The sequence below is a fragment of the Arachis duranensis genome, chromosome 7 (assembly GCF_000817695.3).
Source record: "Arachis duranensis cultivar V14167 chromosome 7, aradu.V14167.gnm2.J7QH, whole genome shotgun sequence".
Lineage (NCBI taxonomy): Eukaryota > Viridiplantae > Streptophyta > Magnoliopsida > Fabales > Fabaceae > Arachis > Arachis duranensis.
Genome location: NC_029778.3, coordinates 77440700 through 77451734, shown reverse-complemented (window position 1 = coordinate 77451734; position 11035 = coordinate 77440700). Strand labels below are relative to the sequence as shown.

At 36.3% G+C, this 11035-nt stretch overlaps 1 long non-coding RNA gene and 1 pseudogene across 1 annotated transcript; one reads left to right on the top strand and one right to left on the bottom strand.

The window, feature by feature from the left end:
- Positions 1–1261: 1261 nt before the first annotated feature.
- LOC127740628 (uncharacterized) lies at positions 1262–4358 on the bottom strand. The gene is made up of 4 exons (XR_008001289.1): positions 4210–4358; positions 4059–4113; positions 1594–1653; positions 1262–1368 (listed from the first exon to the last, which is right to left on the bottom strand). It is a non-coding gene; the product is annotated as an uncharacterized LOC127740628 (long non-coding RNA).
- A 2251-nt stretch (positions 4359–6609) lies between these two features.
- LOC107459517 (ankyrin repeat-containing protein At5g02620-like) lies at positions 6610–11013 on the top strand (annotated as a pseudogene).
- The last annotated feature ends 22 nt before the right edge of the window (positions 11014–11035 follow it).

Below are 11035 nucleotides of genomic sequence, written 5' to 3'. Positions count from 1 at the left end.
GGTAGTTCCTTTATCATTCTCTCTCACATTTACATATCCTCATTTTCTTTGAAACAAAGGCAAATTTTAAAATGGGTTGGATTGGACTAGTGTTCTTCTTTCTTTCTATTTAATCATCCGATCATTGTGTTTTTATGTAATTTTTTTTCAAGCAAAATTATACTACTCTACAAAGATCATGCCAGCAATTGTTGCTCCATGTAAGATGATATTCTTATTTTTTTATTTTGCGAGATTATCTAGCTTTTTTCTTTAGACTTTTAAAATATGAGAGTACGGATTCTTCGTACTCTATAATCTATCTATATCTAATATAAGGTGAGATAAAATTAGGCAACTCCATATTAAAAAGACTACGGATTTTAAACTAGAAGATTGGAGAGTGAATCATTCACAATTTTGGTGGATAATGTAACAGATTTTAAAGAACGAATTGTTTCATATGTTCATGCAGACCGGAAGGATAAATAACATCTAATTATCACGAAAGAAGGTATGACTGGATCATCTGTTTACTTTCATCATGTATACCGTAAAAGAAAAGGCATTAAAGGCCATCAAAGAGATGATGGAATGCAATTAAAAAGTAAAGAGATTTTCGTGGGTAAGGCTAAGTATAGGAGGAGGATTGATGTCCGAAAAAAAATTACTACACACAATAAAAATAACAAGGAGTCACGTGAGGAAAAACACGAAAGAATTAAAGAAAAAGATATTGAGGTGAATGAGAAAGAGAGTTGTCTTGGAACACCATGGAAGCGAAAAACTAGAAGTTTAGGGAACCGTTGTAGTTAGGAGACAGAGCATGACAAGGATAGAAAGGTAATTATCGTTGAAGATTTGGACGAGTGGCATGAGGGTTTTTTGAAAACGCGAACGGATAATTCTTTGGTGTATCTGGCAGTTTTGGTGAATGCAGAATTTATGGAATCTCAAACTGTAACACCCCAATTACCTTAAGCCTTACCTCTAGCCGTAAAGCAGAGGTTAATCAGAGGTTACGACAGTTCTAAGGCTTATACATATATATATATAAGGTTTAGATGTAAAAGAATAAAACACACACACACACACACACACACACACACACACACACATATATATATATACCATATTATTATAATCATAGAGAACTAGCCGCAGCTTGCAGAGTTTAAGCCGACTAGTTACAAATAGAAAATACAGAGTTTTGGAATTAAAACAGCTTATACAACTTATCTCTTAAATAAGCCTCTAAGGCCAAGAGATAAATATACAAAAGGTGAGAGAACACTATGACGAAAGTAAAACAGAAATAAACAAGGAACGAACCATACTCCACTCTGTCACCATATCCGCAATCTCATCGGAGTAGATTACGACCTGCATCTGAAAAATAACAACAAAGTATGGAATGAGAACCGGAGGTTCTCAATATGGTAACAGTGCCCAATGATGTAAGATGTAAGGCCCCGGGACGCCGAAGGCAATCCTAGAACTTTACATCGCATACGGGTTTTCAAGCTTAGAACAAAATAAATAAATACATAAAGAACTTAAACCATAAACCGGGTTATCTAAACTTAGGGAAATTCTAACTAATACTAATCATACCGCTGTATCCCACAGCCTTCGCCAACTTAACCTCTGTGCGATCCCATCGCCACCGCCTACCTGACCGCCTCAGCACAAGACAAACACAATTAATGCAAACAAATAAAACACAAATAGTTTTCATATATAGCAAGTAATTCAAGAAGCAAGTAGGCATGTTATACAATTAGGCAAACTCAAGTAATCAAAGCAAACAAGCATATAGAAGATGCATATGATGAATATCTATCCTATTAGCTCGTGATATCACTTGTCGGTCTATGGATGCCAACTCGACACATCCTTTTGGATGTCACCTTTTTGCCAATTCCGAGGATATAGCGCCTGTCCCACTCTTGTTCCGACGATATAGTGCTTGGCCCACTTGCATGCTCAATCCAAAGATATAGTGTCTGGCACACTCTTGTGGCAGAGAAGGAAAATAACAACACATATAACTCATCACAAATCATTCTAAGGATATAATGCCTGACACACTATCATTCCAAGGATATAGCGCTTGGCTCACTATCCACATCCACAATTCCATCAACCTCAAATCATCATCATTTCTCATCTCAAATCACTTCCAATTATCAACTCTCAACATTCCAAGGATATAGTGCTTGGCACACTCTCTTTCAATCATTGTCATTCCAAGGATAGTGCCTGACACACTCTCAACATTCATCAAGATCCTCATCCCATCTTGAGTCCTCAACTCATCACAACCAACATCAATTCATGATTTCTATTCTAAGTTCATTAGTCCATCAGTTTCTCAACTCGTTGTCTATAATTATCAAGTTCACTATTTTTTCTTCTCTCTCAACCAAACTCATCCTCAATACACCAGAAACCTAAACCTCTGTTTGCTACTTTTCAGAATAAAACCAAACCAAACCTCCTAGGACCTTTCCCATGTTATAATGCCCAAAACAAAGCCCAAGAATCATAAAATGGTGTCACAGAAGCTTACAACCTTGTTGGAAAGGTGAAAAAATTGAAAACAAAGTTTAAGTTGCAAAACAGGGCGTGTGCGTACGCACAAAGGTGTGCGTGTGCACGCCCAGGAAGATTTTGAAAGTGTGCATATGCACAGGGGTGTGTGTACGTACAGATACAAAAATTTATAAAGTCTGTTCACTCGCACAAGCTGTGCGAGCGCCCCTAACAGACGTCCCTTCCCGACTTGTGCGTGCGTCCAGGGCTGTGCGTCCGCACAAGTTGTAATTCTTCATTGATGTGCGCGCACACAACCTATGCTAGCGCTGCTACTAGAGCCCTTTCCCCTGCCTGTGTGTACGCACAGGTTTGTGCATCCGCAAAGAATAGAATTCTCGCAGGGTTGTGCCATATCAGAAAATCCTGAAATTTTGCAACTTTGTAGAATTTCATATTTTTAACACCAACTTTGAATGATCATAACTTCCTCTACAAAATTCCAAATTTCATAAACTTTATATCGATTTAAAGGATTTTCAAAGATCTTTAATTCTAGACAAGTTTCATCAGATTTTGAAAATCGAGACAAAAGTTATGATCAGACAAAGTTCATCAAAAACTAACTTTTACCCAAAATCTCAAAAAACTAAACTTTTAACCAAACCTCAATCCAATACCAATTCAATCACATTTCAACCATACCAAAACAGCCCAAAATTTATACCAAACACTACTTTAACTATTTTCTCAATCACACAACCTTCTAAATCATTCAATAACTCTAAATCCACCCTAATTCACATTTCACTATCCTCAATCACCAATATCAAATACATATAACATTAAAATTAATCTTCCACCAATACATTCACCAATCATCAATTTATCACTATCATCAATAAACCCACATCAATCATTACCAATCCTCAAAATCTTCATTACCTAATTCCCACATTATACACCAACACCATCATTTACTAATCAACACAACTCATCAATAATCATCAACTATATCAACCACTCCTCATCAATAATAATAAATTTTACATTCGTTATTAACCTTCATAATCATTAGAATATCAACAATCATCATCAAATCATATACTCATTATCATTATTATTCTAATTCCTTCCACACAACACCACTACAACACCAATCCATCCACATCAACAACACCAATCATAAATACTCATTAACAACAACAATTCCCAATAACCATCCTCAACCACAATATTCCAATACTACCAACAATTAACATCAATTCATATATAATCATTCATACACCAACAACATTCAATCCTATCTTAGGGTCAACTAGCCTAAGCGTCTATGAACATTACATATTACATAAAGAAAACTGAAATCATACATTGGCCGATTCCCAAACGCATCAAACACCAAAATGAAGCCACCAAAGTTGATCCAAAGCCTCAACCAACTCCAACAAACACCAAAGCTCAAACTAACAACACGCATATCACCAAAATCAAAACCTAAGATATACAAAACAACTAAACACAAGGATTTAGTGGAACCTTACCTTATCCAATGAGATTAGGGATAAAATCCAATAATTACCAGCTACTAGAGATCACCTAAACAACCAAAACCACAAAATCTACTCAAAAATCAAACATAAAAATGCACAGAAGTTAGGGCACGAAACTTGAGAGTGAACAGAAATTTCTTACCAAATTTCTTTGAATAGAAATATAGAGCTCGACAAGAGCTTCGCGTGGCTGTAAACGGCTCGTCAATCGGAGCTCCGGATCAAAAGTTATGGCTTCCGAAAGGTAGAGGTGAATATTACTCTTTCTTCTCTCTCCCCTCTCATGGCAGCTGCGCCCCTCTCATCAAATGAGGGTATGAATGAGCTAAAAAGCTCATTAAGTAAGCTTATATATGTTGGACCTTGGGCCCAGTTTGGGTCCGATCCAATCCGTTAGTATTTTGGTCCGTTTAGCCAAAACTTTAAGGTTAGTGCCCGGTTTTTAATTCAAAAATTATTTTTGTCCTTTTAAAATAATAAACCAATTTTTCAAAATCTTATTTTTCTGAAAACACAATACCGGATAGACTTAAACCGGTTCGACCGGTTCGACTGCCGGTTCGCAGCTTTTCTCGGTTTTTTCAGAAAATACATTTTCTTACTCAGAAAATTCATTGAAACCAAATTTCACCTTTATATTTTCAAATTAAAACTTCTAAATTTTGAATCCATCTCGAGCACTTAAAATTATTATTTTATTAAAACAGTTTTACGTGAAAAATTCGGTTCTTACACAAATAATCAATAACAAAGCAATCTCTGAAAGACCAGAGACTTGGAAATATGGGGATAAACGAAAAGAAAGGGTTAGTTTGGTGTTGAATAAAAGTTCAGTTGGGGCTGGGTTGAAGCATATAAGGCCCAATATGTTAGTAGAGTGTGGCAGCGAAGTGGTTGTGTGGTGCGACAAAGAGTACGTCATTGTGCGCTTTAAAAGGGCCTCCTTGTTGGCTGGTGCAGGCGATGGTGAAGAGAATGGCATGGCTGGTCATGGAGTTTGCGAAGGGTAAGGGTGTTCATGGTCCGGCCCGACCTGAAGACTCAGCCCGACCCCGAACCTTTTAAAGGCTAATTTGGTATGCTTTCATCGGGTCTAAGACAGGGTAAAGGTCTCAAAAATAGACCAGGTTATTATTTCAGGTTGGGTTCGGGCCATAACTCGGGTCACCCGAACTCGGCCCGATGGCCTGGTCATCATACACAATTAATATTTTGTGTTATTAGTGATGGATGATGGCTATTCTTATGTGAAATTTAAGTATTGTAAACCTTAATATTTTGTGTTATTAGTCATTATAAGACTATAAGTTAATGTTTTATGTTTAAAATGTATAAAATTTTAGACTAATACATAATATTGTGTTATTTGTATTGATTTAAATATTTGGTATTATTAGACAATATTAGTATTGATTGTGGTTGTGATTTAATTTTAGGGAATGTTGGTTCTTGTTATATTTTTCTAAGTAAATTTTACCGTGTCAAATAATGAATAATTGTTGAAGTTTTGAAAATTTGGATATTTTCACATGCTAGCTTACAAGAAGGTAATGTTAACGGCCCAGTTTTCACCCGGTTTAATCGTGGTCCGAAAGTGTGTAGGTTTCATCGGGTCTAAGACAGGGTTCGGGTCTAACAAATAGGCTTGGTATAGCGTGGAAGTTAGTTGCTAGTGACGGAGGTGATAATGTCCCAATGAGCAGAATCAAGTCGGGAAGGAGATTGACGGAGGTGCGAAGAATTGTCCGAACATAAGATGAAAAGACACCACATCAAACTCAAAACCTTAAAGTGTCAAGTTAATGAGTCTCTCATCTTATAAATTCCTCACTCTTCCTTGCTTTCTTTGGTGTGAGACTAACTTCATATACTCCTCATACTTGCAACATTAACATATGTTTGATGAGGGGTGATGCAGTTATCCAGATTTAGAGGATAAGAATACAGTAGTGGAGAAAACAGAGTTGGAGGATGAAGGGGCTATAAGAAACTTGGAAGATTAAAAATAATCGTAAATTGTAAATAAATTTAAATGTTAATTCTAATTTTTTAAAATTTAAAATTTAAAATTAAATATTTAATGATCTAATTTTTATTTTTTTTAAATCCTATTATATACCTTGTATATTAAAATTATTGTCTCTTAATACTTTTTCTTAAACTATTTAATAGTCCAATTCTTATGAGATAGTCGAATCCTAAGCTTTTAGGTAGCGTTTGATAGAGAGATAGAGACTGAAAGATTGAGACTGAGAGACAGAGACTAAGAGACAATGACTGAAATAAATTTTAGTATTTTGTTTGGTGTAAAGTGAGAGACAGAAATTGAAACAAAAATAAAACTCTAATTTAATTTACACAAAAGATAAAATTGGAATTAATTAATTGAAATGAGGGTATTTTAAGTATAAAATGTTATTAAAGTTTTAGTCTCCGTCTATAAAAATTTCAGTCTCTTGTGTCCCTATTTTTTGAAGGTACTAAAATACTAAAATTTTAGAAACAGAGACAAAAATTTTAGTACCAATCTTTGACCCAACAAACATGATACGTAAGCTTGGGAGAAGCAGAATCGTCGCGAGGAGTAAGAAGCATCGCCATCTTCATTTTCGTCTTCGTTGCGCCTGGATCCCATCCCGTGGAGAACGTCGTCGCCGCGCCTGGCCGAGTGGAGGAGAACGCCGTCGCCAGCCAAGGAAGAAGCTTCAGGTTTTGATTCTTTCCTTCTTTCTTTCTTTTCTTCAGTATTTACATTCAATGCATGTTCTGGTCTTGTCCCTTTTTCAAATTTTGGTGTCAAAGAGTAAGAAAGAATTGATGAAATTGGTTTCATATTTGATGAAATTGATGAGATTGGAGTGAAATTTGTGAAATTGGTATAAGATTTGTGTAATAATTGATGACTGTTATTGAAATTATCATATCTGTGGTGGATTTGAAAGCTGCTGTGGCCATTGAAAAGTTTGAATTCATTGCATATAGGAAAAAGATTTAGTAACTCTGTGAGATAGAAATACAGTAGGATTTAGAGTTGAATTTGTATTATTATTGACTTGAATTTGTGTCACATTTGAGTTGAATTCTGAACTTGTTCCCTGAGAATTTGATTTTTTTTTTTTTCGATTTTGCTGTGTCCTATGTATTGAGAATATTTTTGTATTATAGGGAGAAACATGCTTTCTGATTTTATTAGTTCGGTTTTGACGACGAGGGTTTCTTAATCAGCGCAGCAATCGCTACACTCCATTTGGGTTACCAGTGTAGTTTTCGCAGGCGTTCACAGCCGCCGCGAGCAGTGCGTACACACTCGGTGGAGCAGATAGTGACTACAGCCGCAAGGGACGATGTGCTGCCGCCACCACCGGATGATGACCTGGCGCCACCGCCTGGGATAGCGGAGTTCTTTTGGATTTAAATTCGCGACATCTTTGTTTTTATGTTAATCTTTTTCTTTGTTTTTAGAACATTTCATTTTTGGATTTGTGATATATTTCAACAAAACAACATTTTTGCGACCGTTTTTTCGTAGTTATATTCTCTACTTGTCAGGACTTTTGGAGCTGGTAAGTTCAAAGAATCATGCTATCATGCTGTTGTTAGGTCCCATCAGAAACTACACAACAAAGTGTGAGTAAACTGCACTGAAGATTTGTGGAAACCAATTATTTTTCTAGATTACATATGGTTTAGGTGCTGAGAAGGAAAAGTAGCAAAGGCTAAAATGCTTACGAATAGGGCTAGAAGTGAGTCAAGTTAGCTCATAAGTAAGTTCGAGCTCGACTCGATAAAAGCTCGATAAGCTAAACTCGTGAGCTGGTGAGTCAAGGTTGAATTTGAAATTGATAAAGAATTTATAATTTATTGATAGATAAACAGTATATAAAATTAATATTTTTAAATATTTTTAAAAATATATAAGTTATAATTAATTGATATAAAATTATAGATTATGTTATTATTTGAGCTAGCTCGTGAGTTTTCGGTGAGCCGAACTTGAGTTTAAAAAATAGGCTCAATTATTAATGAGTTGAGCTGTGAGCCAAGTACAATTTTTGTGAATCGAGCTTAAGCTTGGTCCAGCTCGACTCACTTCCATCCCTATTTTCGAATTAAGAATAAAACACAAAATCTTGGTTTAAGTGAATTATATTCCAAGTCAACTTATATTCGGCGAAATTGAATGAAAAATTTTGAAATGTATTATTGTTTGTTTGGCCATTATGCTAAGTCTCAGGTCACTGCTAAATCATCAAAGCGCCTCTTATAATGATTCCAACTCTTATAATGATTCCAACAATTATATGCGTATGGATTTAGTTTTGAGGTTTCAGTTAGGACTAAAGTTCAATATTAACATTGACATGATATGAGAGTTAATAAAATATGCTCAATTTTATAATACACTTGATAAATGAATAGAAAGAATGTGAAGTTTTACTTTCACATTCAAAGTCATACCAAGAAGTTTCTTTTGCTGAATAAATTTGACACTTTGAGAGACAACTCCACAAGAATTTTCCTTGAACATGTTTGAGACTTTTAAAAGTCTATAACCAACGTATTCATTTTCTGTACAGTAAGTTTCCAAACATTTTCTGCAACTTCACTCGGTATAACTGATTAACTGCTAAACATTATATAAAGAGGACACAGAACCTTGCTCTATTCACTCTCACTTTCAGGAGTTGCCTTATTTCAAGCCCATGAATATGGATCCAAATCTGTTTGATGCAATTAGAAAAAATGATATAGCAACATTTTCAAGCCTGCTTAAGGAGAATGAAGGAATCCTGAATCAGAAAACAGCTGATTCCTACAGCACTCCATTGCACATTGCTTCCAAGTATGGTTGCACTGAAATGGTGTCTGAGATTATCAGCATGTGTCCTGACATGGTTTGTGTTGAGAATAAGAAACATGAGACTCCGATTCATGAGGCGTGCCGCCAAGAGAATGCTAAGGTCTTAATGTTGCTGCTTGATGCCAATCCTAATGCTGCTTATAAGCTTTATGCTTCTTGCAAGAGTCCTTTGTTTCTAGCATGCAGTCATGGCCATCTTGACATGGTTAACCACCTCCTGAATCTACCTGAGATCGCGGAGCGAAGCATTGCAGAATTCGATCAAACTTGTATCATTATAGCAGCATCAAGAGGACACACAGGTTGGAATCATAGTTTTCTATAGCAATTCTGAATGTTGCTTTATGTTTTACAACTTACCTTTATGGATTGTGTTTGATCTGCAGATATTGTTAGGGAGTTGTTGAATAAGTGGCCTGAGCTTGTTCAAGTGATTGATGAAGATGGGAATTCATCACTGCATCATGCTTGTAATGAAGGATACAGAGAGATTATATGGATCCTACTAAGGCGTGATCCGAATCTGGCTTTACAATACAACAACAATGGCTACACACCATTGCATCTGGCAGTGAAGAATGGGAGAGTCTCTGTCCTTGAAGATTTTGTGTCAACTTGTTCTGCATCATTTCACTATCTCACCACAGAAGAAGAAACAGTATTTCATATAGCTGTGAGGTACGGGTGCTATCATGCTTTAGAATACTTGGTGAAAGTCTCTAATGGCACAAACCTATTGCACTGCCAAGATAGATATGGCAACAATGTCTTGCATCTTGCAGTTTCCGGAGGGCGCCACAAGGTGAAGAGTAAAATTCAATTTGTGATCAAATTTGGAATTCCATTACATCCATTGATATGTGTCAATGATTTGAAAACCTTGTTATTATATGTCATAGCCAATCAAATTTATATTGAATTTGAATGATAAACTATATCTGTGGATTGTGCTTATAGTTTTATGATCAATTTAGATAGCAGATTTCTTGATCAGCAAGACAAGGCTGGACATTAATACTCGAAACAGCGAAGGGTTCACAGCACTTGACATCCTTGAGAAGGCTAAGGACACTGCAGAAAATAGGCAATTGCAAGCCATATTTATCAGAGCCGGTGGTAAAAGAAGCATCCAATCTTCCTCTCGCGCGCTCGAAGGAGACGGAACCAATTTTCTGTCACCTATAGCTTCTAGGCTTTCCCTCTCAAGAAGGTACATTTCTAATGAATTGGAAATGTCACATGAAATTCTATCTATTGAATGCACAAGCCCACCAGAACTTAGCAAAAGCGCAGACTCTAGATCGCCTCAGCAGCCTCAAGTAAGCGAGAGATTCGATATTGCTACCTACAAGCCACAATACTTGTCCCCAAAATGTTCAGGGAAACATAAGCATCAGAGCCAAAAGAAAATGGAAAATCTGAATCAACTTTATTATGCTAAAAGGAGTAAGCACATGGAGATGCACAAAGAGGCATTACTGAATGCAAGAAACACCATCATTTTAGTTGCTGTTTTGATTGCAACTGTGACTTTTGCTGCTGGTATTTCTCCTCCTGGTGGTGTATACCAAGAAGGACCAATGAAGGGGAAGTCAATAGGGAAAGTCAACGGTGAGTAATACAACAGCTTTTAAGGTCTTTGCAATAAGCAACAACATAGCACTATTCACTTCTCTATCTATAGTCATTGTTCTTGTTAGTATCATTCCTTTTAAGAGGAAACCACATATGAGACTATTGAGTATAGCTCACAAGGTTATGTGGGTGGCTATTGCATTTATGGCAAGTGGTTATGTTACAGCAACATGGGTGATCTTGCCACATAGTGAAGGGATGCAGTGGCTATCTGTGATGCTGATAGCACTTGGTGGTGGCTCTCTTGGGACAATCTTCATTGGTCTTAGTGTGATGCTGGTTGAACATTGTCTGAGGAAATTCAAGTGGAAAAAGACAAGAAAGGAAGGTGCAAATTCTGATGGAGAAAGTCAAAACTCAGATGTTGAGAGCTCTTATTTACATGGCTATCATTCATATTGATTAACTTAATTTGGTTCATAATGAAAATAATGTGTCACCATCCCTATAATAGTGGCCAATGTGTATACAT